General features: G+C 47.8%; 1 protein-coding gene across 2 annotated transcripts in view; it reads left to right on the top strand.

Moving 5' to 3' along the window:
- Nucleotides 1-15,861: 15,861 nt before the first annotated feature.
- The window catches only part of pdlim5a (PDZ and LIM domain 5a), a 292,715-nt gene continuing 282,023 nt past the window's right edge, over nt 15,862-26,553 (top strand). Inside the window, exon 1 of one of the 2 annotated variants that reach the window (XM_038792764.1) lies at nt 15,862-16,221. The gene's annotated coding sequence lies outside the window, so the exon portion shown is untranslated. The remainder of the gene's footprint in view (nt 16,222-26,553) is intronic. The other variant, XM_038792763.1, reaches the window with a different exon arrangement.

Genomic DNA, 26,553 nt, shown 5'->3' on the forward strand with positions numbered 1-26,553 from the left:
AACAGATCTGTAGTTCCCGGGGCCGGGATTCTCTCCCACCCGGGGGGCGGGGGGTCCCGGCGTATTGGAGTGGCGTGAGCCACTCTGGCGTTGGGCCTCCCCAAAGGTGCGGACGACTCCGCACCTTTAGGGGCCAAGCCCTCACATTGAGGGGCTAGGCCCGCGCCGGAGTGGTTCCCGCTCCGCCGGCTAGCGTGAACAGCCTTTGGCGGCACACCAGCCAGGGCCGAAAGGACTTCGCCGGCCGGCGTAAGTCCGTGCATGCGCCAGAGTCAGCAGCTGCTGAGGTCATCCTGGCGCATGTGCAGGGGAGGGGGTCTCTTCCACCTCCGCCAGGGTAAAGACCATGGAGAAGGCGGAAGAAAAAGAGTGCCCCCACGGCACAGGCCCTCCCCGCTGATCGGTGGGCCCCAATCGCGGGCCAGGCCACCGTGGGGGCACCCCCCCCCCGGAGTCAGATCGCCCCGCGCCCCCCCCCCCCCCCCCCCCCCCCCCCCAGGACCCCGGCACCCGCCAGCGCCGCCAATCCACCCAGTAAGAGAGGTGGTTTAATCCACGCCGGCGAAAGAAGCTTGTCAGCGGCGGGACTTCGGCCCATCGCGGGCCGGAGAATCGTCGCGGGGGACCCGCCGACCAGCAGGGAGCGATTCCTGGCCCGCCGAATCTCAGGTGGCGGAGAATTCGGGACACAGCGGGGGTGGGATTGACGCTGGCCCCAGGTGATTCTCCGACCCGGTGGGGGGTTGGAGAATCCCACCCCTTTCTCTCTCCCTCCCTCCATAAACAGTGGGGTAACATTTGCTGCCTTCCAATCTTCAGGAACCATTCCAGAATCGATAGGAAGATGATCACCAATGCATCCGCTATCTCCACAGCTACCTGTTTCAACACTCTGGGATGCATAATATCAGGTTCTGGGGATTTATCAACTTTCACTCCCATTAATTTCTCCAATGCAACCTTCTTATCTATATTAATTTCCTTCAACTCTGCATTCGCCTAGTCCCTAGGATTTTTCCAGCTGGGAGATTTCCTGTATCTTCCCTAGTGAAAACAGACACAAAGTAATCATTTAACTTCTCTGCCATTTCTCTATTCTCCATTATGAATTCTTCTGAGTATGCTCGTAATGCACCAACATTTGTTTGAGCCAAACGCTCCCTTTTTACATACCTATAGAAACTTTTACAGTCCATTTTAAGTGTTTTTCTTTGATTGCATTCATTTCTGTTCTGCCGTTCTTTATCAATTTTGTTTGCTTTGCCTTTGCTGTGCTCTAAAAACCTCCCAGTCCTCAGGTTTACTACTTCTGGCAATTTTATAAACTTTTTCTTTTAATCTTCTACAATCCTTAACTTCCTTTGTCAGCCGCGGTTAAACGGCTTTTTTGGATCTCTTTTTTAAAAAAATGTATTTTGTTACAAACATGTATCAAAACAGGTCACAACAAATAAACACACTGGTAAACATACTTCCCAGCAATCAACGATATAAAGATCCCCCCCCCCCCCCCACCCCCCCCCGCCGTGATGAACAGCTCCTCAAACACGGTCACAAACATACATACTGCACCTTTACTCATGGTTTTGGGGATGTTTGCACTCCAAAGGAATGTATAGGCACTGTACGCTATGTAATAATTCTGTGAAGACTGTCCACTGCCTACAGGCAAACCCTTTAATGTATTTTCCCAATCCAGCTCAACCAAGTTGTCCCTCATGCCGTCATAATTTCCTTTAATCAGTTTTGACACCTTGGTTTCAGATTGAAATTCCTCACTTTCGAAAATAATGCAAAATTATTTCATATTATGGTCACTCATCCCTAAAGGTTCTTTTCCAACAAGATCATTATTTGGCCCTTTTTCATTCCGTAATACTGGATCTAGAATAGCCTGTCACCTAGTTGGCACCTCAACAGACAGCTCGAGAAATCCATTCCTAACACACTCCAGGAACTCCTCTTCCTCAGCATTAGTGCTCACCTAGTTTAACCGGACTATGTGCAGATTGTAGTCACCCATGATCCCAGCATTGCCCATGCTACATGTTTCTGTCATCTCCTGAGTAATAATATGCTCCACGTTACCATAAACAACTCGGATAAGCAACTCCAACTAATGTCCGCCGCTCAAGGGAATTAAGCCACAATTAGGTCCCGCTTTTGACCTTATTTTTAGATTTATATGATAAATGCCAATGTCCATAGTTACAATGCAAAACTTCCCCTTTAATTACAACTTCTTGCCAATACAGTGTCTCCTGTGGTGGGATGGTATAATTACAGAATAAAAACGCTTTGCAAAAACAGGTTCATAAATGTAGATTTAGGAATGAACAATGGAAACAATTGATGGGAAGTATGATTATGCGTGTTTTTAAAATATGATAGCTATTTTTCAGCGACAGAAAAGTTGGCATTTCCCCATTAAATGCAGCCAGATGTGGATCATAACCAGATGTGCAGTCCCATTCTTTCTGCACCAGCGAAGAAATATGCCTTGTCTCTAACCTCGGAAAACACCCCATTTTGAATCACACGCACTTTCACACTTCTCATACTAGCCGTCCTTAGGAACGCAACCAAATTCCCCGATTAGTGGATGTGTTAATGTGTGTCCAAGAGAACTTGGCAGCATGTTATTCACCTTTGTAAAAACTGGTGGCAAGTATTTAGGTAAAATCTATCCCCCCACCCCCATGCCAGCTGGCTGCCTTTATCTCTTCAGTGCCCTCCCCCTGACCTGACTAACAGGCCAATGGAAAACCTGTTCTTTGCCCTTCATGTGCTTTGTTAATCCCAATGATTTTTTAAAAAGTAAACTTAGAGTACCCACTTATTTTTTTCCCAATTAAAGGGAAATTTAATGTGGCCAATACACCTAACCTGCCTATCTTTGGGTTGTGGGGGTGAAACCCACGCAGACACAGGGAGAATGTGCAAACTCCCCACAGACAGTGAGCCAGGGCCGGGATTCGAACCCGCGTCCTCAGCGCTGTAGTCCCAGTGCTAACCACTGTGCCACATGCCTTTAATTCCTTCTAATTCGATTGATAAATAACAGTGGCAAAAATGCATCTGTGTAGCCCCGACAATGAGTATAATGCCCTGCGGCATTTCACAGAAACCTTATCAAAGATCATTTGCGTTCATCTCTGCAATAAAAACAGAAAATTCTGGATAGACTCAGCAGGTCTGGCAGCATCTGTGGAGTGGGAAACAGAGTTAGCGTTTCGAGTCCAATATAACTGAAGAAGGGTCACACGGAATCGAAATGTTAGCCCTGGGCCCGATTCTCCCCAGAAATTACTGAGTGCCATTTTGGGCGAGTTTGGCAATGTGTTTCCCGCTGGTATTTTGGGTGAGTTCTAGACCTGGATTCACCCACATCTACTGATCAGACGGCCTTGTCACACTCGACTCGGTGACATGGTGAGGCCATTAAATCTTGCGAGAGGTCTCGGGATGCCTCGCGAGGTCCAAAGAGATCTCACAATATGTGGTCTGGAGCACATCCTCACTGGGCAGGATCCAGATTTTTATATTAAAGTGAGCAGTTAGGCTCATTTGAATATGTCTGTGCTCGATTCTCTCCAAGGCCCGGGAAGTAATGCACGCACCTGGGAGACATCGCCATGGCGCTGTTGATCCATTGGCCCAGATCTGTGAGGTCTCCAAGGCCATCGGAGGCTCCCGGGTGGAGGGGCTCTGGGCAGGGTACTACCCTGGCACTCCTGCTGGCACTTGGACACCTTACTGCTGCCAGCCTGCCACTGCCAGGCTGGCAGGGAACTGCCTGGGTGCCAGGTTGGCATGACCAGGGATCAGGTCTCGGGGTGCCCTGCCCTTATGAGGTGGGGTGAGGGTTGTTCGAGGACACCCTAACAGGTAAGTTGGGGCATTGGGATCTTCTGGAGGCTGCAGTGGGGGATCGTGAGATCGGGGCGGCATTTAAAAATGGCATTTAAAATTAAGGTAAGTGCGGCTTTAAGATAAGTCCTGTTTGATAGGACTGCAAGCATTGAAAAACACCCGGTTAATTGCATCCAAAACGGGACTCTGTTTTTTATCCCCGTTAAATCGCGCCTTTAGTCATTTTTTGGGGCTTTGGGGAGTTCGTCCCATGTTTGGCCCACACTTAGAAATTTTCTCAGCAGTGGGGAGCTGAACTCGCTGCTGGGGCTGGCTCCTCAGAGATCGGAGCCCCGTTTTCGATTTTCATCTCAGATTCCCGGCATCTGCAGTTTTGTTTCCGTCTCTGAAAATCTTTGCTGTGTGGCAATCCAGTGAAGCACCCCTGTCCCCTTTTTCACTTTGAGCCTCGGAATGGCCCACACAGAATCCCTGTGGAATTATAGTCAGATTGCCCACAGGACTGGGCCGGAACTATCGATCACCAAACGGTTAAAGCAAAATTTAGGATGAGAATTTTTGACAAATTAGAGAAACCTGTTTTTATTTTCAATTATCTAAAAATAGGCTGGGATGAGGTTAGCATTTCTGGCAAGGACGAGAGAGTTCTTTCCGGTGTGTTCGGGACTGTGTGTGAATTACTAAATAAGGAGCGAAGTGCTACTTGACCTGTTTGTGGGTGAAAAGGCAGTGTAAGGAGAGTAACATTTTGGCAGCATAATCACAATTTAATGAGGGTTAAGTGCGGGGACAGAAAAGGAATGGGAAAGGTTGAGGGAAAGGGGACTTGTGGAAAAACAGAAGATTTTATTCATTTTTTTAAGGGGCAATTTAGCGTGGCCAATCCGCCTACCCTGCACAACTTTGGGTTTGTGGGAGTGAGACCCACGGCGTCACGGGGAGAATGTGCAAACTCCACACGGACAGTGACCCGGGGCCGGGATCGAACCCGGGTCCTCGGCGCCGTGAGGCAGCAGGGCTAACCACTGCGCCACCGTGCTGTCGGCAAAACAGAAGTTGTACAGAGGTAAAAGGCCCCGATTAAATGGTGGGAGCATCAGCAATATCAGGCTGCAAAGAAAATAGCTGAGGGGCCTGTGGTGACGAGGCAGAGAATCATTTGCATGGATTATTAGCAGGCAACCATTTGCCCTCACTCTCCGAGAATAAATTCAGCCACCCCGAGGCTGTTATCTTAACGTAAATGCCCAATTAACAAGAGCTGAAGGTAATACACCGTTCCCGGCCGCAGGAATAAAAGCTTGCACACATTTATTAACGGGGGATTGAGTTTAAGAGCTGTGAGGTTATGCTGCAACTGTACAAGACCTTGGTTCGACCACATTTAGAGTATTGTGTGCAGTTCTGGTCACCTCATTATAGGAACGATGTGGAAGCATTGGAAAGGGTGAAAAGGAGATTTATCAGGATGCTGCCTGGATTGGAGGGTAGGGCTTATGAGGAAAGGTTGAGGGAGCAAGGGCTTTTCTCACTAGAGCAAAACAGGATGAGAGGTGACTTAATTGAGGTGTATAAGATGATGAGGGATAGATAGAGTGGTCGTTCAGCGACTTTTTCCTTGGGTGAATGTAGCTGTTACAAGGGGCTATAACTATAAGGTTCATGGTGGGAGATACAGGAGGGATGTCAGAGGTAGGTTCTTTACTCAGAGAGTGGTTGAGGCGTGGAACGCACTCCCAGCTATGGTAGTGGAGTTGGACACTTTAGGAACTTTCAAGCGGTTATTGGATAGGCATATGGAGAGCACTAGAATGATTGGGAGTAGGTTAATTTGACCTTAGCTTCAGTCTAGTTCGGCACATCGTGGGCCGAAGGGCCTGTACAGTGCTGTACAGTTCTATTTTCTATAACTTCTCCAAGCCTTTGTTGTCAGAGAGTGCTCACATTCTGTCGCCACCAGCAGAGGGAGCCACATTGCCACCCAGGCCTCACTGCGGTCAGCTGGTAGCTTCCCAAAATTTCCATATAAACCTTGTTGTCTTTGATGTGAAACAGAACAAGGCAACATGCCACAAAGCAAACCCTATTTCATTAAAATACCTGTTTTTATTGCACAGGGATCTCTAATAAATTTTAATGCTGCCCAGCCTGTGTGTGGGCAGGCTGTGCAGATTGTCTCCAATACTGCCTGCAGCATTTCCAGGTTTGAAGATTAATCTCCACTCCAATGATTAAAACCCCAAAGGGGAAATTTTGGGGAATAAAGTAAATTGTGCGTTCTTTTTTATGTTCCTTGGACATTTTTGTTTAATAGTTATAAAAAAAATTGGAGCTGTGAAAAAAAGCTATTTGACTGTCAAATAACATCCAGTCAGACAGCCGAATTTTAACTCCATGTCAGAGAGTGGGTTTTGAACAAATGGCCCCTGAGGGTCTATCGCAATTGGTGTAGGGAGCTGACAGGATGGGTGTGTTGAGTGACCGATGGTGGGAATGTGGAGCAGGACGGGGCGGTTGGAGGTGAGAGGTGGGCCGCGACGCGAGGAATCCTCCTGGAACAGGACCATTCAGAGCTGGCAACTGCAGAAGGTGGATTGAAATCATCCAATCCCTCACAAAATCATAAGGAGGCCATTTGGCCCATCGACTCTGCACCAACCCTTTGAAAGAACACTCTATCTAGGTCCACTCCCCCACCACTCCACCCTATCCCCGTAACTCAGTAACCTAATCGGCACATCATTGAATGCTGAGGGACAATTTAGCATGACCAATCTACCTAACCTACACATCTTTGGACTGTGGGAGGAAACCGGAGCACCCGGAGAAACCCACGCAGACACGGGGGGAACGTGCAGACTCTGCACAGGCAGTCACCCAAGGTCAGAATCGTACACAGGTCCCTGGCGTTGTGAGGCAGCAGTGCTAACCACTGTGCCATTGTAGCGCCCATTATGGTGGTTGAATGTTTCCCACTGTCTTCCCAATGTGCACATGTCCACTGCCATTTGAACTCCACTGGTTCAGGACATGGGAGAGAAACCGGAGACACAATGCCAATTTGATTTTAATGTCAATTATATCAGAGCTGCCAGCAATGTCTCAACTCTTGCCACCTTGTGTCAGAGGAGAGGTGAAAATGATCATGCCAATCTCTGCTGTTCTTTACCGATAATTTCAAAAGCAAGAAATCCCCTGCCCTCTCTCTGATAGGCGTCTCTTCCTTTCTCTGACCATTTCCTATGCTCCTGCTCAACTGTCCATTGGATTGAATTGGATTGGATTTGTTTATTGTCACGTGTACTGGGGTACAGTGAAAAGTATTGTTCTGCGAACAGTCCAGACAGATCATTCCATACATGAAAACACGTAGGGCGAACATAAAATGCACAATGTAAATACATAGACACAGGCATCGGGTGAAGCATACAGGAGTGTAGTACTACTCAGTAGAGAAGATGTGTGAAGAGATCAGATCAGTCCATAAGAGGGTCGTTTAGGTGTCTGGTAACAGAGGGGAAGAAGCTGGTTTTGAATCTGTCCATGCGTGTTCTCAGACTTTTGTATCTCCTGTCCATTGGAAGATCTTGGAACAGTGAATAATCCGGGTGGGAGGGATCTTTGATTATGTCAGTGAATGGATGGGAGGCAGGTTCATGTGATGGACTGGGCGATGTTCACGACTCTATAGTTTCTTACGGTCTTAGGCTGAGCAGTTGCCATACCAGGCTGTGATGCAGCCAGATAGGATGCTTTCTATGGTGCATCTGTAAAAGTTGGTAAGAGTCAATGTGAACATGCCGAATTTCCTTAGTTTCCTGAGAAAGTATAGTTGTGCTTTCTTGGTTGTAATGTCAATGTGGGTGGGCATAGACAGCTTGTTGGTAATGTGCTCACCTAGGAGTAACAATACTTCGGTATTCTCCACCATTGAGAATGCTGGCCACAACTGACTCACTACATTTTCCCAGGTGGGTGGATGTGTGTTGATACTTGCTAGACTCAAATGGTGAGGTGTTGGGTGTAGACCTGGAACACCTTCTGAAGAGGCCTAAAAGGTATATTGCTCCAATGACTGATCTATAAACAATTCAGCAGGCCCAGTAAGCCGCTGACATTGAATCTCAGGTATGTGCCTTCGGATGAATTATTGGATGAGACGCAGTTTGAAGGTTGCAGGAACTTTGTACTATCTCTGAGCAGGATAGCTGCCTCCTACTTCTTTGTCACCAGCGTCCTGCAGGGACCTCCCCTGCATTTGAAATGCTTACTCCTTGAACAGAGCATGGCCCCTTCAAAATCAGAGAGCTGTCTCTTGCTATGCCCTGTCTTGTGCAAACCCCCCCCCCCTCCCCCCCCCGCCCAACCCCGTTCCAACCATCAGGTTCCAATGAGGAGTTGCAGAGTGACAAACTCTGGTTGGACGTAATCTTGGAGTGATCATCTCCTGCCTCCAATTGGCCCACTCTGATAGTTCCAGTATTGGTCACCAAGGATGTCCATCCCTCACCGCGCCCTGCCACCCTTCACCAATGGGGAAGTAAGCAGGCTTTGCATCATTCGATTGGATGAGGCGTCTCCATCAGGCAAACAGCTTCAATTCCTACATTTGATATTTTTATAATTAATAAAATAATTCAAAAAAATGAGGGGAATGTGAAATGGAAAGAATGGGCCCGAAGATGATTGGCCTTGGGCCCATGGCAGGAAGAGAGGGGAGGTAGGGCACCTCCAACAGGCGCCCCTTTCTAACTTTGGGCACCCCCCCCCCCCCCCCCCCCCCCACACCAAATGTCCGGTGGCTGCTGGACCTCTCTGCCCCCCTGGCCTCTCCCCCAACACCCCCTTCGCCCACTCACTCACCATGCTGCTCAAACTCAGGCCTCCCCCCCCCCCCCCTCCCCACCGTGGGACCCCAAAACTGACCTTTCTGTCCTGTCCCAGAATTGAGGCTCTGTCATCTTCCCCTTTTGTCAACTGCGGCTCCTGTCAGATTGGTCGGCACGCCCCTACGGCAGGACTTCCTCCCGAGTGAGGGGCAGAATCCCACCTGCAGCCTACTGACGCTCATTTGAGCGGGAATTAGTTGTGGGCCAGGCAGAGTCGGCAGAGATTCTTTGGATGGTGGGAAGAGGAACTTTGTCATCCGACGAAATACCCTGGCATTTGTTCCAACGGTTTTTAAATATTCTCCCATGCGAAGTGGGTGTTGCTGACTCAGCCAACATTCTTTGCCATTTCCGACATTGCCCTTGAGAAATTAACAGTGAGCTACCATCTTGAACTGCTGCGGTCCATCTGGTATCTGTAGTGGTTTGGTCCAGCTGAGTGGTTTGTGAGGCAGTTGGAGGACAGTTAGGAGTCAATCTTGACTCACAAGTAGGCTAAGACTAGGTAAAGACTAGGTAAGGATTTAGGCTAAGACTAGGTGTGATTTGAACCCATGTCCCCAGAGCAGTATCTGGGTCTCTGGATTATTGGTCCACTGACATTACCATTACGCCGTTGTTTCCCCAAAGCCATATGAAACCAGGGGACCAGGCCATGAGAGGATGATAACATATCACAAAGAAGAGTTGAAATGTGCTGGACTTGCAAAGTGAGTCTATCGAATTTAAAGGGAATGCCATGACTTTCAAGTTCCCTATCAAGCCACACAACATTCTGACTTGGAAATATATCGTCGTTCCTTTACTGTCACTGGGTCAAAACATTGGAGTTTCATCCTTAACAGCACGGCGGGTGTATCTACACTGAATGTACTGCTGTTGTTCCAGAAAGCAGCTCACCACCACCTTCTCATGGGCAATTAGGGAAGGGCAACATGGCTTGTTGGTGATGTTCACATCTGTGAATAAATGAATAAAGAACATTTCTTCCTGCACTGGAGCCAGCCTCTTGCATTTTCAACTTCAGCTAACTCCTGCCAAGTTCTTTATCCCACATACATATTTACCTTGGGCAGGAACAAGCCTCTCCCTCCCTATCACTTTAAATCTGTGCTCTCTCACTCTCAATCGTTTTACAAGCAGGAACAGTATAGAACATAGAACAGTACAGCACAGAACAGGCCCTTCGGCCCTCAATGTTGTGCCGAGCCATGATCACCCCACCCAAACCCACGTATCCACCCTATACCCGTAACCCAACAACCCCCCCCCCCTTAACCTTACATTTATTAGGACACTACGGGCAATTTATCATGGCCAATCCACCTAACCCGCACATCTTTGGACTGTGGGAGGAAACCGGAGCACCCGGAGGAAACCCACGCACACAGGGGGAGGACGTGCAGACTCCACACAGACAGTGACCCAGCCGGGAATCGAACCTGGGACCCTGGAGCTGTGAAGCATTTATGCTAACCACCATGCTACCCTGCTGCCCCTAGTATCTTCCCATCTTCTCTGTCAAGCCCTCTCATGATTTTGAACATCTCTATCAAATCTCCTTTATGCCATCTTCTCTTCAAGGAGAACAGACACAACTTCTTCAGTCTATCCTCATAATTAAAGTTTCTCATCTCATTCTTGTAAACCTCTTCTGAACTGTCTCTAATGCATTCACGTCCTTCCTATAGTGCGGCGCCCAGAACTGTACACAATACTCCAGCTGACATCTAACCGGTGTCTTCTTTAAGTTCAGCATAACCTCTATACTCTATACCCCTATTAATAAAGCCCAGAATAATATATATTTTAACTCCTCTCTCCACCTTGTGCAGAAGGAAGCCATTTGGCCCATTGAATTTGCACCGACCCTCTGAAAGAGTACTCCCACCCTTGGCCTATTCCCTCGCCCTCTCCCAATAATCCCTTGACCTAACCTATACATCTTTGAACGCTAAGGGGCAATTTAGCATGGCCAGTCCACCTAAACTGCACATCTTTGGACTGTAGGAAGAAACCTGAGCACCTGGAGGAAACCCACACAGACACGGGGAGAATGTTCAAACTCCACCCGTCAATCACCCAAGGCCAGAATTGAACTCGGGTCCCTGGTGCTGTGAGGCAGCCGTACTAACCACTGTGCCACCTGTCCTGCCACCGTCAATGATCGATGTACACATATACCCAGGCCCCTCTGTTCCTGCACCCGCTAAAGAACTGTACCGATTATTTTATCTTGTCTTTCTATGTTCCTCTTAATAAAATGCATCATCTCACATTTCTCCACATTGAACTTCGTCTGCCACCTATCTTCCCACTCCTCCAACTTGTCCATGTCCTTTTGGAGTTCTAGACAGTCCTCCTCACACCCCACAATACTTCCAAGTTTGGTGACATCCGCAAACTTTGAAATTGTCCCTTGCACACCAAGAACTATATCATTGATATATTCAATGTGGGAGATGTGCGTGGAAAGTTTTTTACGCAGAGGGTGGTGGGTGCCCGGAATGCTTTGCCAGGGGAGGTGGTAGAGGCGGGCACAAGAGCATAATTTAAGATGCATCTGGACAGATATATGAACGGGTGGGGAACAGAGAGAAGTAGAGCTTGGGAAATAGGAAACAGGTTTAGATAAAGGATCTGGATCAGCGCAGGCTGGGAGGGCCGAAGGGCCTGTTCCTGTGCTGTAATTTTCTTTGTTCTTTGTTCTCTTTGTATATATATATATATATATCAGGAAGATTAAGGGTCCCAAACTGACCCCTGGGGAACTCCATTACAAACCTTCCCCCAGTCCGAAAGACATCCATTGACCGTTAACCTTTGTTTCCTATTATTTAGCCACTTTTGTATCTACATTGAGACTGTTCCTTTTTATTTTACGAGCTGTAACGTTTTTCACAAGTGTGTCGAATGCATTTTGAAAATCCAAGTACATCACAGTACAAGACGGTAGAAAAATGTGCAATGGTAGGCATCTACCTTATACTTGGCACTACTGAAGGGGAGGAAGCAGGAATACTGTTGGGTTTAGCTTTGGGACGGGGTTGTTCTGGGATCTGACAGAGTTGGGGAAGGGCTGTGGCTCACGGCGACACTGCAGCAAGGGTTGATCATTTTCACTTGAAACATTTCTGCCCAGAACAAAGGTTTTCAGCGCTCCTTCCATTGTTTCCCCGACTCACACAAAGCAGTAATTAGAATGTTTTTATTCTGAAAGTAGACAGCTCAGCAGTCTGTGATTAGTCTTTGTCTTTGCTGAATGTTTGTCTGGGAAATGTTGCTTTTAATCCAAAAATGTAAACATAGCGTGGCTTCAAATAATTAGCCTGTGCCTTTGTGAAAAGCTTTCGGAATTCCATTGCATAACATCCCTCAGGCAAGGAACTTGCTACTCCTGTCTGCTCTGGCCCACATAAATGCCCGGTACCACTTTGTGTACTTGCCTCAGCGTCTAAAGGTCGAGTTTAAATTTAGGCGATAGCAGATCAGGAGTCATGACCCCCTCATTATGTTGGGTGCCAGATGGTGGTCAGTGGGCAACACGTTAGTTTCTGAGCAAGCCAATTGTAGTACCAATCCAGAGATCTGAATACCGTCCGGGCCTGCGAAGAATTAATTACCTGCAAAAGACTCACATTCAAAATATTATCTTACATCATTGACTTTGCCTAAATATGTGTTTGTGTAACCCACCTCTTCACTCACCTGACGAAGGAGCAATTCTCTGAAAGCTAGTGATAAACCTGTTGGACTTTAACCTGGTGTTGTAAGACTTCTGACTGTGCGCATCCCAGTCCAACGCCGGCATCTCCACATCATGAACACAAAAGCAAAGGGGCCTCTGGTGCAGGATTGACGGAGCGCAAAGTTGCTGGTGCATGTTTTTAATGTGATGCTAAACTGAGGCCCTGTCTGCCCTCCTATAGATAAAAGATCCTATACCACTAATTTGAAGACGAACAGGAGAGTTCAGGATGTAAAAAAGTGTTGGGGGCAGTTTGGAGAAGGTTTAATAGACTAATACCTGGAATGGGTGGGTTCTCTTATGAGGAAAGGTTGGCGAGGTTAGGCTTGTATCTGCTAGAGTTTAGAAGAATAAGAGGCAATTTGATTGAAACATTTAAGATCCTGAGAGGTATTCACGAGAGAGAGGGAACTTGTTGCTCATGAGAACAGTGTGAACCAGGTTAATAGACTCAAACAGGTTGATATTAAGAAGGAGGATGTGCTGGAAATTTTAAAAAGCATCAGGATAGATAAGTCCCCTGGGCCTGACGGTATATACCCAAGGTTACTACGGGAAGCGAGGGAGGAGATTGCTGCGCCATTGGCGATGATCTTTGCGTCCTCACTCTCCACTGCAGTAGTACCGGATGATTGGAGGGAGGCGAATGTTGTTCCCCTGTTCAAGAAAGGGATTAGGGAAATCCCTGGGAATTACAGAAATGAAATGAAATGAAAATGAAAATCGCTTATTGTCACGAGTAGGCTTCAATGAAGTTACTGTGAAAAGCCCCTAGTCGCCACATTCCGGCGCCTGTCCGGGGAGGCTGGTACGGGAATCGAACCGTGCTGCTGGCCTGCGTGGTCTGCTTTAAAAGCCAGCGATTTAGCCCAGTGAGCTAAACAAGACCCATCAGTCTTAAGTCTGTGGTGAGCAAAATATTGGAAAGCATTCTGAGAGCTAGGATTTATGATTATTTAGAAAAACATAACCCCACCCAACACTAAGGGCAATTTTGGACACTAAGGGCAATCCACCTAACCTGACATCTTTGGACTGTGGGAGGAAACCCACACACACACACGGGGAGAACGTGCAGACTCCGCACAGACAGTGACCCAAGCCGGGAATCGAACCTGGGACCCTGGAGCTGTGAAGCAATTGTGCTAACTACTATGCTACTGTGCTAAAGGCTTTCATTAACAGGGGATTGAGTTTAGGAGCTACGAGGTTTTGCTGCAGCTTTATAAATCCCTAGTTAGACCACACGTGGAATATTGTGTCCAGTTCTGGTCGCCTCATTATCGGAAGGATGTGGATGCTTTGGAGAGGGTAGAGAGGAGATTTACCAGGATGCTGCCTGGACTGAAGGGCATGTCTTCTGAAGAAAGGCTGAGGGAACTAGGGCTTTTCTCACTGGAGCGAAGAAGGCAGAGAGGTGACTTGATAGAGGTGTACAAGGTGATGAGAGGCATGGATAGAGTGGATAGCCAGAGACTTTTCCCCAGGGTGAAAATAGCTGTCACGAGGGAACATAATTTTAAGGTGATTGGAGGAAGGTAGAGGGGAGATATCAGAGGTAGTTTCTTTACACAGAGAGTGGTGGGTGTGTGGAATGCACTGCCAGCAGAAGTGGTGGAGTCAGAGTCATTAGAGACATTTAAGCGACTCTTAGACAGGCACATGGACAGCAGTAAATTGAAGGGGTGTAGGTTAGGTTGATCTTGGATTAGGATAAATGGTCGGCACAACATCTTGGACTGAAGGGTCTGTACTGTGCTGTGCTATGTTCTATGTTCTGTGTATTGACAGGGTGGATGTGGAGAGGATATTCCCTCTCGTGGGAGAATCTAGAATAAGGGGTCACTGTTTAAACGTAAGGGTCGCTCAATGAAAACAGAATTTTTGTCTCTCACAGGGCCGTGAGCGTTTGTAATTCTGTTCCTCAACAGGCAGCAGAAGCTAAGTCTTGAATATTTTTAAGGCAGAGGGGAATAGATTCTTGGTAAAGAGGGGGGGGGTGAAAGGTTATCGGGGGGGGGTAGGCGGGATGCAGATTTGAAGTTGCTATCAGATCAGCCATGATTTTATTGAATGGTGGAGCAGGTTCGAGGGCTGAATGGACTCCTACTGTTCTTTTGGTGTTCGAGTTGCCAATGCCCTGACCAATATTTATCCCTCAAATAGTAGCACCATGTGGCCCTTTGGGCCTACTCCACGCTCAACAAGATCATGGCTGACCTTCTACGTCAGGTGGGCCGCAGGCGGGTGTCAGGAGGGTTGCGGAGTGGTCAGCCGTAGCTTTCCTGATCACAGGAAAAAGTGCCCAACGGCCATGACGGTTTTTAAGAATGCGATGTGCAGTACGGGTCGAGAAGTGGTCAGCAGCCTGTGGTTGGGGCGGATGCATCTGATGACAGTAACAGCTACTGAACACAGAGAACAGGACATGACCAATGAGCAGGCAGGACACTCAGGGGTGGTATCTCACTATAAAAGGCACAAGGCACTCACACTCCACCTCTTTCCACTGATGAACATCTACAGAGTGAGTCAGGGTGTATGTACAGTACCACACCTCCAGCACGTGGCTAAGAGCTAGTCTAGTCCAGTCAGACAGAGAAACCACACTTAGGTTAGCAGAGTCGAACTCATAGAGAACTGTGCTAACTGTGTTACTGGTTCAATAAATCAGATTGAACTAACTTCAAGGTCAACACAGTTGCAGCCTGTGTTATCCCAGAGTACATAACACTTCAGCTTTGTTAATTGTGCCAATGCAAATCAGCAGGCAAAGTCCATGTGTGTTATATGCAGGGAGTTACTGGCAAATGAAAGTTTAAAACCCTCAAAATTTCAAAGGCATTTGAAGACGAAGCAATGCGGGTCCTTATCCATGTGTTTGTCAAGATGCCCTTTGAACACCGTTAATGTATCTGCTTCCACAACCACCCCTGGCAACGCGTTCCAGACACTCACCACCCTCTGCATAAAAAAACCTGCCTCGCACATCTCCTCTAAACTTTGCCCCAAGGACCTTAAACCTATGCCCCCCTGGTAACTGACCCCTCCACCTTGGGAAAGAGTGCCTGCCCATCCACTCTATCCATGCCCCTCAGAACCTTATAGACCTCGATTAGGTCACCCCTCAACCTCAGTCTCTACGCACAGATTCTCTTCCCTACAATGGAGCAACCACTGCACATTCCAGGAACTAGAACCTCCCGAAGCTGTGAAAGGCTTTGTATAAATGGGGGGGGGGGGGATTGGGGAAACAAATTAAAATCCTGGGTCTGGTGGGGGCTGTCGAAGCACTCATCAGAAGGGAAGAGCAAGTGAAAGGACGGATGCATTATCCTTTCTCCCCAGGTTTGCTGCCAATCGCACTCGCATTGCTCAGGAGGCCGGCTGCTGTGTTTTTTTTTTGCGTGACTCGCAAATCCTCCCTCCTTCTCTCTGAGTGCTCGCTTTCAGGTCGAGTGGGTGGGGAAGCAGGGAGCGGAGCCCTCCCCACTTTCCCCTCCTCCTCCTCCCTCTGGCTTGGTCAAAAAGAGTTGAATGGGACGGAAGTGCAGAGATAGAAGGAGAGGAGCCGTGCAGAGGGGAGCGAGCGGGGCCCGGAACGCCGAGTGGCAACACAACGTTCGAATGGAATGTTGACCCGGGGAGCGAGTGGCAACACAACGTTCCAAATAGAATCTTCACCCGGAGAGTCTGCAAGGGGTGAGCAAGGTGGGTGGGTGGATGGGGGAGAAGGCAGTCGCTTGCAGCTTTTGGGAAAGGCGGGGGGTGTGGTGTGATAATTGTGACAAATACAAACTCTGGTAAGTTTCAGCAGCTTTACAAATTAAGGAGGGGAGGGGGTGAAATGACAGTGTCAGAGGCACCGCGCCTCCTCGGAAGGTGGAGGTGCATTGCTCATTCATCTCCAACCCCCTGTCTCAATCCGCAAATGTGACTTTCAGTGGCAGGCATCTTTTTTAAGATCGAACCGGTCGGGCAGAGCGGCTCATTGAGAAAGAAGAAGCGAGCAGAAACTGAGCAATTGGAGGGAGGATTTGCAGTCAGGGTTCCGGCCCCCCCAAATCTTTAAAATGGTATTTTAATACGCGTTTGCTCCAGTTTTTGTCTGTTCCTGGGTGTGTGTTTTTAGCATGGGAGGGGGGGTTGCAATCACTTTGCTGAAAATCCCCAACCCGGCTGGCCGGAGCGGTGTGTTTGATTGGCAACTGGTTTGGCCAATTGGTGCAGGCGCACCTTCTTCCGCCGTCCAATCAGCGCGCGGAGTGGTAGGGGCTAGTGTGTGGCGGGGGGGCGGAGCCTGTGACATCTGGTCCCCCAGCCCCTCCAGGAAGTGCCCTCCAGTGGGTTTGTCCAGTGAGTAATCGGGGTGAGGTTAGAGCTGCTGCTGACTCTCACACTCCTTTTGCGAGTCTCCCATGAATGAATGAAGGGGTTGGGAGGCTTGGTGGGATGGGAGTGTGCCCATGGCCTTGTGCCCTGCCCATGGTATGAAAGCATGTTGGAGCCTGCTTGGTGATGGTACTGCACCTCCTGTGGCTGGTCACGCATGGCACTGCGTGCTAGCTCTGATCTGAAAGGTGACTTGTTTTTGATCAGCCCTGCTCCTCCACAACAGAGAGAATATGTGCCTCAGCATGCTCACAATCTGCACCTTTACTCCCTTGGGAATGTCACACCCTGGCATCCACAGTGTTTAGTTTATGAAAATGAATGAATCTGAATATGCTTGGATTGAGTGATTTTTTTTTGCTGTTCAGCGGGTCTCCAGTCTGGGAGCAGCATCTGTGGGCAGGGCGGATCACAGCTAACGGCGAATAAAAAATCTGCTATTAAAGACCTAGAGACAGTGTTCCCCTGAGGGTCGTGTAGAATTCTCTATCCCAGGGAACTGTGGAGATGAGTCATTGAAAAATTCAAGTCTTGAGATAGATTCTTGAACTACAAGCAGTTTGAGAGTTTATGGGGAGGGGAGGGGAGGGGGGAGGGGGGGGGGGGGAGTAACAGACAGAAAACTGGATTTGATAATAATAATAATAATCGCTTATTGTGACAAGTAGGCTTCAATTAAGTTACTGTGAAAAGCCCCTAGTCGCCACATTTTTGGGAGGCTGGTATGGGAATTGAACCCGCGCTACTGGCCTTGTTCTGCATTGCAAGCCAGCTATTTTTCCCACTGTGCTAAACCAGCCCCTGTTTTAAGCGAATGATTCAGTTTGACAAACCATTTCTAATGTTGCATCAGATAATTGAATAGATCAGCTGTTGATTCACCCCCCCCCCCGCCCCCGCCCCCGCCCCCCTCACTTGTCTTTTGAACTAAATTTGAATTAGATGTGACGAAGGGTAGAGTTGTTGGACCACACTGTGCACAGCTGCGAGGTGAAAAGCTCGCCCCTGCTTTCCCTGACTGATTCATTACTTCATTTGGGTTGGTCACAAGCTGACATTGCTGAGAGGTCCACAGCACCGACTGCCCTGATAGGTGTGGATGTTACCATTGCTCAGCCCAGTTACTCACTGGCCGTGAGAACATTCAGACAACAGGAAGGGTGGAATTCAGCAGCCATCGTTTTAGGTAGGAAATATTGAGAGCACTGGATTCGGAACTCGTACGACATCAAGTCAGTATTTAACCTGAATGGACATGATAATCATACCCTCTGTGAAACTCCCTGTCTAATAAAGAACAGTACAACAGAGGAACAGGCCCTTCGGCCCTCCAAGTCTGCGCCGAGCATGTGTCCTATCTAGGCAAATTCGAAGGTTGAAGGGGGATCTTATTGAAACTTACAAGATACTGCAACGCCTGGATAGAGTGGCCGTGGAGCGGATGTTTCCACTTGTAGGAAAAAGTAGAACCACAGGACACCATCTCAGACTAAAGGGACAATCCTTTAAAACCGAGATGAGGAGGAATTTCTTCAGCCAGAGGGTGATGAATCTGTGGAACTCTTTACTGCAGAAGGCTGTGGAGGCCAAATCACTGAGTGTCTTTAAGACAGAGATAGATAGGATCTTGATTAATAAGAGGATCAGGGTTTATGGGGAGAAGGCAGGAGAATGGGGATGAGAAAAATATCAGCCATGATTGAATGGGGGAGCAGACTCGAAGGTTGAGTGGCCCAATTCTGCTCCTATCTCTTATGATCTAACCGCCTGTATCCTTCTCTTCCCAATCTGTTCATGTGTCTATCCAGATAAGTCTTAAAGGTCGTTAACGTATCTGCCTCAACCACCTCACTTGGCAGTGCATTCCAAGCCACCACCACCCTTTGTGTAAAAAAAAACTTTCCCCGCACATCTCCACTGAATCATTCCTCCTTCACCTTGAACTTGTGCCCCATTATAATTTTCATTTCCGCACTGAGAAAAAGCCTCCAACTGTTCACCCTGTCTATACCCCTCATAATTTTACAAACTTCTCTCAGGCCGCCCCTCAGCCTCCGTCTAATACTCGAAACGATGGCGAAATCCTGCGGATGTGAGAAATCCAGGTCAGGCAACATCTGTGGAGAGAGAAAGAGAATCAGAACAAGCATTTCAGGTTGATGACCTTTCATCAAGATTCCTTGTTTGGGGTTGTGCTGTGGCGCAGTGGTTAGCACTGCTGCCTCATGCCGCTGAGGACCCGGGTTCGATCCCGGCCCCGGGACACTGTCCGTCTGGAGTTTCCACATTCTCCCTGCGTGGGTCTCACCCCCACAACCCAAAGATGTGCAGGGTAGGTGGATTGGCCATGCTAAATTGCCCCTTAATTGGAAAAGAAAAGAATTGGATACTTTAAATCGACAAAAATAAAAGATACCTTGGGCAGGATTTTCCCCTCCCGGCGGGGCGGGGGGTCCCGGCGTAGGGGAGTGGTGCCAACCACTCCGGCGTCGGGCCTCCCCAAAGGTGGGGAATTCTCTGCACCTTTGGTGGCTAGGCCTGCGCCGGAGCGGTTGGCACCACGCCTAGGTGGCGGGAGAGGCCTCCCAGCGGCGGGACTTTGGCCCATCGCGGGCCGGCGAATCGCCACAGGGGGCTCGCTGATCGGCGTGGGGTGATTCCCGCCCCCGCCAATTCCTGGGTGGCGGAGAATTTCTGCCACGGCGGAGGCGGGATTTTTGGCGGCCCCGGGCGATTCTCCGACCCTGAGTGGGGTCGGAGAATTTCGCCTCTTGTCTTGAAAACAGATATCAGAATATTGTCTGGAAAAATGTAAGAGGGTTTTAAAAAAAAAATATACAGATGAAGGAATATAGAGGACAGGCAGGTTTGTTAACCAAATGAATTTTGAATTAAGTATGCAATTTATTGTAAATGTATTGACTTTTGGACTGTTAATTTCAAATAGTGTGTTTGTGTGATGGAACATGTCTCTGATAAACGTGTGTCCCTGACTCTATGTACACACATCTTTCTACAATGACGAGGGGAAGGATTACAGGGAGTTGGATAAAATATTCAGCGGGGGCTGAGGTAATTTAGCCCAACCCAGTCGATGGCAGTATTTGTGCTCCACGCAGGCCTCTTCCTGCCTTACCTCGCCTAATTCAATCAGCATAACCCTCTGTTCCTTTTCCCCTCATATTTCTTGCTCACTTCCCCTTAAATGCATCAGTACAACTCGCCTCAACCGCCTCCCGTGGTCGTTAGTTCCACATTCTGAACGCTCACTGAGTAAAAAGGTTTCTCTTGAATTCCCTATTTTAATTCTTGGTGACTTGTCTTATTTTGATGGCCTCTGCTCTGGATGTGGTCATTTACTACACAGAAACCGGCCATTATAATAAAAGCAAAATAATGCACATGCCGTAAATCTTGAACAAGAACAGAAAATGCTGGAAAAACCCAGCAGGTCCGGCAGCGTCTGCGGAGAGAGCAACAAAGCCAACGTTCCAAGTCCGCGTGACTCTTCGTCGGGGCTCTGTTTCGTTAGAAAAACATGCCTTTTGGCCTGTTCTGCAGTTTGTGCTGCACATGAGCCCCGTTCTCTCCCCTTTCGTCTCGCCTGCCCAGCATAACCTTCATTCCTTTCTCCCTCGTAGGATTATCGAGCTGTGTAAATCGTAGAATTTACGGTGCAGAAGGAGGCCATTCGGCCCATCGACTCTGTACCGGCCCTTGGAAAGAGCACCCTACTTAAGCCCACACCCCCACCCTATCCCCTTAACCCAGTAACCCCATCTAACCTACTTGGATACTAAGGGACAATTTAGCATGGCCAATCCACCTAACTGCACATCTTTGGACTGTGGGAGGAAACCGGAGCACCCGGAGGAAACCCACGCACACACGGGTAGAACGTGCATACTCTGCACAGAGAGTGACCCAAGCCGGGATTCGAACCTGGGACCCGGGAGCTGTGAAGCAACTGTGCTGACCACTGTTCGACCATGTTGTTCGACCATGTTGCCCAACACTGGGAGCAGAGTGCAAGGACAGCTTTTGGTTGTTTTGGAAAATGAATTTGGGAGTAAGGAGGGGTCAGCCAGGCTTCGAGGCCCCTGTGGAGGGAATTGGATAGACCGTTCCGGGAGGGCTGAAGCATCGCTCTCGGGGCGCCGTTAGTGAGGCAGTGGGAGCACCGGGGAGGCTGTTTAATGCTGAAGAGGTGGCGGATAAATGGAGGGATTTAAGACTGGAGGTTGGTTGAGGTCATTGTAAAACAAGAATGTGAACTTTGGAACTGGCATGTTGGAGCAGGAGGAGTCTGTGTAACTCGGAGCAAATTTCAGATATGAGCTTTTAAAAAAATAAATTGAAACAGTAGAATGTTACGGCACACAAGGGGGCATTCTGCTTTTAGAATTCTGTGAGTGTGCGTTTAAATGTAATTATTTTTATGAGGTGTGTTTGTCTTGTCAGATTATTGAGACTATTTTTTCTGATTAGTTTACAACCGGATTAATATATAACAAAATCATTCTAACATTTCTTAATATATTTTGTAATCGGGTTTCTATTGAGATTTGCTGATTTTTTTTTTTGTTGATTTTTTTCTGTTTCATCAAATTCATTTTCTTGCGGGAATTCTTTTTTTTTTTTAACTCATCCCAAAGCTGGTGCAAGTGTCCCACTCCCCGTGTGTCACGACCTGACCGAAGTACACAAGAAACTGGAGCGGAGAAATGTTCCCGTTTTCCTGAATTTCCTCATCGCAGTGCTAAATGATCAGAGCCTTATCCTGAGACGATGGGCGGGATTTTCCGCCCGTTCTTCGCCGACGGCAAGATCTTCGGCTTCCACCGATGGCAATTGACGGGCAGCCTTGGCTCCTGCAAAACACGCCTGCGGGGGTGGGGGGAGATGTGTGTGTCCCATCCTGTGGTTCCCGTGTTCTGCCAGGGGAAAGCAGCCTCTTCTGTCTGTCCTGCCAAACCCCTTCAGATTCTTGTATTTTTTAGTAATTAGTTGACTGAGTGAGCAGACTGTAGCGGCTCATTTTTGGGAAATTGAGCAGAGGACAGCAACACTTCCCCCAGGGGCTTTTCACAGTAACTTCATTGCAGTGTTAATGTAAGCCTACTTGTGCCAATCATAACGATTATTAATAAACATGATTAAATCTCTCCCCTCTGGATACCCATCCAGCAGGAACAGATTCTTCTGAAAAAATGAAACTCGCCATCATTTTTTAAAAATGTTGTGTCATTGAATCTTACCAATTTCACAAGTAAATCTTGGGTACTCCACCATTACTTGTAAGAGCTTGTGTGAAGGCTGATCTATCAGCTTTAGCTCAGTGGGTTGCACTCTGGCCTCTTCTACTCTGGAGACAGGAGCCCAAAACCCTTCACTGACACTCCCAGTTCACTACAGTCGGAGTGCTGTTGGAGATGCTGTCTTTTCAGTGAGGTGCTACGTTGAGAGGCCACATGCTCTTGGTTGGATGTAAACATGCAGGTCCAGCAAGCAGTAAAGAAGAGAAATGGTATGTTGGCCTTCAGAATGGGAGGTTTTGAGTGCAGGAACAGGGATGTCTTGATGCAACTTTACAGGGCATTGATGAGACCACACCTGGAATATTGTACAGCTTTGGTCTCCTTATCTAAGGAAGGATGCTCTTGCAATGGAGGGGGCGCAGACTGATTCCTGGGATCGCGTGACATGAGAGATTGAGTTGGATAGGATTATATTCCCTGGAGTTCAGAAGAATGCGGGGGGATCTCATAGAAACCAATAAAATTCTAGACAGGTAGATGCAACACTGATGTTCCTGATTATGGAGGAGTCCAGACTCGGGTAGACCATTTAGGACAGAGATGAGAAAGTTCTTCACCCAGACAGTGGTGGACCTGTGGAATTTGCAGAAAGTAGTTGAGGCGAAAACATGGTTTGTTTTCAACAAGGAGTTTGATGTAGCACTTGGGGCGAAGGCGATCATTACATGAGGAAATATGGGGGGCAGGATAGCACAGTTGCTTCACAGCTCCAGGGTCTCAGGTTCGATTCCCGGCTTGGGTCACTGTCTGTGTGGAGTTTGCACTTTCTCCCCGTGTCTGCGTGGGTTTCCTCCGGGTGCTCCGGTTTCCTCCCTCAGTCCCAAGATGTGCAGGTTAGGTGGATTGGCCATGCTAAATTGCTCCTTAGTGTACAAAAAGGTTAGGTGGGGGTCACTGGGTTACGGGGATAGGGTGGAGGTGTGGGCTTAAGTGGGTGCTCTTTCCAAGGGCCGGTGCAGACTTGATGAGCCAAAAGGCCTCCTTCTGCACTGTAAATTCTATGAAAGCGAGAACAGGTTACTGAGTTGAATGATCAGCCATGATCATAATGAATGGCGGAACAGTCTCGAAGGGCAGAATGACCTATTTTTTTTTGTTTCTATGAAAACATTCCCCAGGGCACTATTTTGGCGAAGAACAGGAGAGTTCTCCCAGAGTCCTAGTCAATATTGAACACCTAACCAACATCCTTAACAGTCAGATGATCTGGTTGTCATAATATTGCTGTTTTTTGTATGTGAATTGGCTGTTGCATTTTATATATTGGAACTGTAACTTCACTCTGAGACTAAACCAGTTTGTTTGCTACCTTGGTGTCATATTTGACCGCCTCGTAAATGAACTTCTGCCAACATGCTCGTGCCATCAGCCAGATGCTGCCCCTGTCTCACTCAGCTCAGGTGCTACTCAAACTCTAATTTGTGCCTTTGTAACCTCTCAACTCGACTATTACAACAGACTACTTGCTGGTCTTTCAAATTCTACACTCTGCACATTTGTCATCCAGAAGTCTGCTGTCTGTATCCTAACTTTCGGCAAGTCCCCATCCCCTATCGCCCCCTGTGCTCGCTGACCTGCGCTGGCCCCCGGTCAGAGCAAAATCTTGATTTTGTTTTTTTACATTCCCCTTCTGGTTTTCAAATCCCTCCAAGCCTCGGTAATCTATTCCAGCCCAGCAGCCCTCCGAGGTATAATAATCAATCTTTATTATTGTCACATGTAGGCTTACATTAACGCTGCAATGAAGTTACTGTGCTGCGCTTACAAATTCTGGCCTCCTTAAGCGTCCTTGATTTTAAACCCTCCACCATTAGTGGCCGTGCTTTCAGTTGCTGACACCCTACGCTCAGGAATCTCCTCAATATCTCACGCTGTTCCCTTCTGACATTCCTTAAAATCTACCACTTTGCCCAAGCTTTTGGCCGTCCGTTATCTCTCTATCTGGCACGGTGTCATGTTTTGCTATATAATGCTCTTGTGAAGCACCTAGGGACGTTCTGTTATTAAAAGTTGTTCAGGAAGTACCTTATTGGTGTAAAGTGCTTTTGGATGGGCACTACATAAATGCAAGTCTTTTTTTTTCTCTTAATTCCTACGAGTTGTGGTCCAGGCAGTTTGAAAAGGGACGGATTATGATTTCCTGCCTGTGTTTCGACACTCTCTTTTGCAGTCTGGCAGTGACTTAAAAGCATCTTCACGTTGGCCCTCATTCGGAATTGAAATTAATAAATACCATTCTAGTAGCTTCAGGACGGTACATCTGCAAGAGAAATAAAATTGGAAGTTGTGTAATATGAGAGAAACTAAATGTAAATCCACTTGAATAGCCAAATGCAATTCTGACTTGCAGCAAAAACGCGCACACACACACACACATATGGAGAGCACCTTTTTTGTTATATAACTGTCTGGGCTCTGAATCCATTCTGGGTCTGAAGAAAGCAATTGGAGGCACAGTAATTCACCGGGTAACGTGGCACAGGGTGGCAGGGGCCAGCCTGTACACAGACGGCAGTGGGCAGGACCTTCACAACGCAGAAGAAGCTAATTGCTGGCTTTGCAAGTCTCCTTGCTGAAAAATCATCAGAGACCTCCAGACGGCATGCCACCAGATCTAAATTCAACCTCTCAGCCCCTGGCAGGCTGCAGGTTTGGATATGGTGTCCTTGACTTTCATCCAATCAGCTGATGTTTCCCGATGCAAGTTGATATACATGAATTTTAGGAGTCTTGTATTAAATACAGATGACCGTATGTGAATGATATTTCCTCAGTATGTCAATCGTGACATGCTGTCCTGTGTAGTTTCTGCAGTTCTTATGTCCATCCTCTTTTACAGTCTCTAACACCTGGAGTCAGTTTTTAAAAAAAAATAATTTTTACGGAGTGTGGGCGTCTCTGGCTAGGCCAGCATTTGTTGACCTTCCCTAATTGCCCCTTTGAGAAGGTGGTGGTGATCCTCCTGCTTGAACCGCGGCAGTCCCCGAGGTGTATGTCCACCCACTGTGTTTTGCAGAACTGTTGTCGCCTCTCGGGATCTCAGCTGCCTGGTTGTAGTGTTACAGATCTTTACCGTTATGTGTTAGACGAACCTGCCCCGTGCGCTTCAACTTACTTTACATTCGGAGAATAAATACGAATGTCTCGCGACAAAAGATTATGCTCAATGACTTGTTTTAAAAAAAAAAAAAAAATTTAGAGTACCCAATTCATTTTTCTAATTGAGGGGCAATTTAGCGTGACCAATCCACCTACCCTGCACATTTTTGGGTTGTGGGGGCGAGACCCAAACAAACACGGGGAGAGTGTGCAAACTCCACATGGACAGTGACCCAGAGCCGGGACCGTACCTGGGACCTCGGTGCCGTGGGGCAGCAGTGCTAACCACTGCATCACCGTGCTGCCCTACAAGGCCGTCGGGATTCATTGGAAACAGTTATGTTCTTCCAGTACCCTTTTGTGACCATGAATGAGAGCTAAGGCTCTGGGAGGTGAAATGGCTCTAATGGTATAGAGAATATTGGACAATCCTGCAGTAGTTGGAGTAGTATAGGGAGATTCAACTTCAGGGGAAAGAGCAGGAATACCAGAGTAAACACTGCGTTTTATATATTTAGAGGCGTGTCGTCATGGTACCACCTGCATTTTCCAATCTGAGGTTTGCAGCCTTCGATGACTATCCAATTCATCAACGACTCTGCCCACTTGATATTGTTGCATGTTTACAATCATAAGTAGATGAGCGTGGAAAGATAGGGCTTATCATCACTTGCTACTGCTATCTCCCACTGTCCACCCTGGCCTTTCTCGTACCTGACAAGCAATTTCTTTAAAATTCCCTTTCTGTCCATCTCCCACGTCCCTCCCCACTCTTCGTTTTCTTTAAAGGTTGATGCCTGAATGTTTATTCCTGTTTGATCTCAGATGAAGAACTGGACGGACTGCTCAACCTCATGGTAGGGCAAGGAACTGCAGCTTAGCTGAGGCAGCTTTTTGTTCTCCTGTTTCTACCCCGTTTTGGAGGTCACCAAAATAGGGATGAGGTTTCGGGGCACTGACCGTTTCATTGCACCACTGTCCTGCGTCCAATATTTGTCCCTCAACTTACATCATTAAAACAGATTATCTGTTCATTATTTGCTGTTTGTGCGAGCTTGGCTGCCGTGGTTCCTATATTACAGCAGTGACTACATAGAACATGAACATAGAACATACAGTGCAGAAGGAGGCCATTCGGCCCATCGAGTCCACACCGACCCACTTACGCACTCACTTCCACTCTATTCCCGTAACCCAATAACCCCTCCTCACCTTTTTGGTCACTAAGGGCAAT

This window comes from Scyliorhinus canicula, chromosome 3, assembly GCF_902713615.1.
Source record: "Scyliorhinus canicula chromosome 3, sScyCan1.1, whole genome shotgun sequence".
NCBI lineage: Eukaryota > Metazoa > Chordata > Chondrichthyes > Carcharhiniformes > Scyliorhinidae > Scyliorhinus > Scyliorhinus canicula.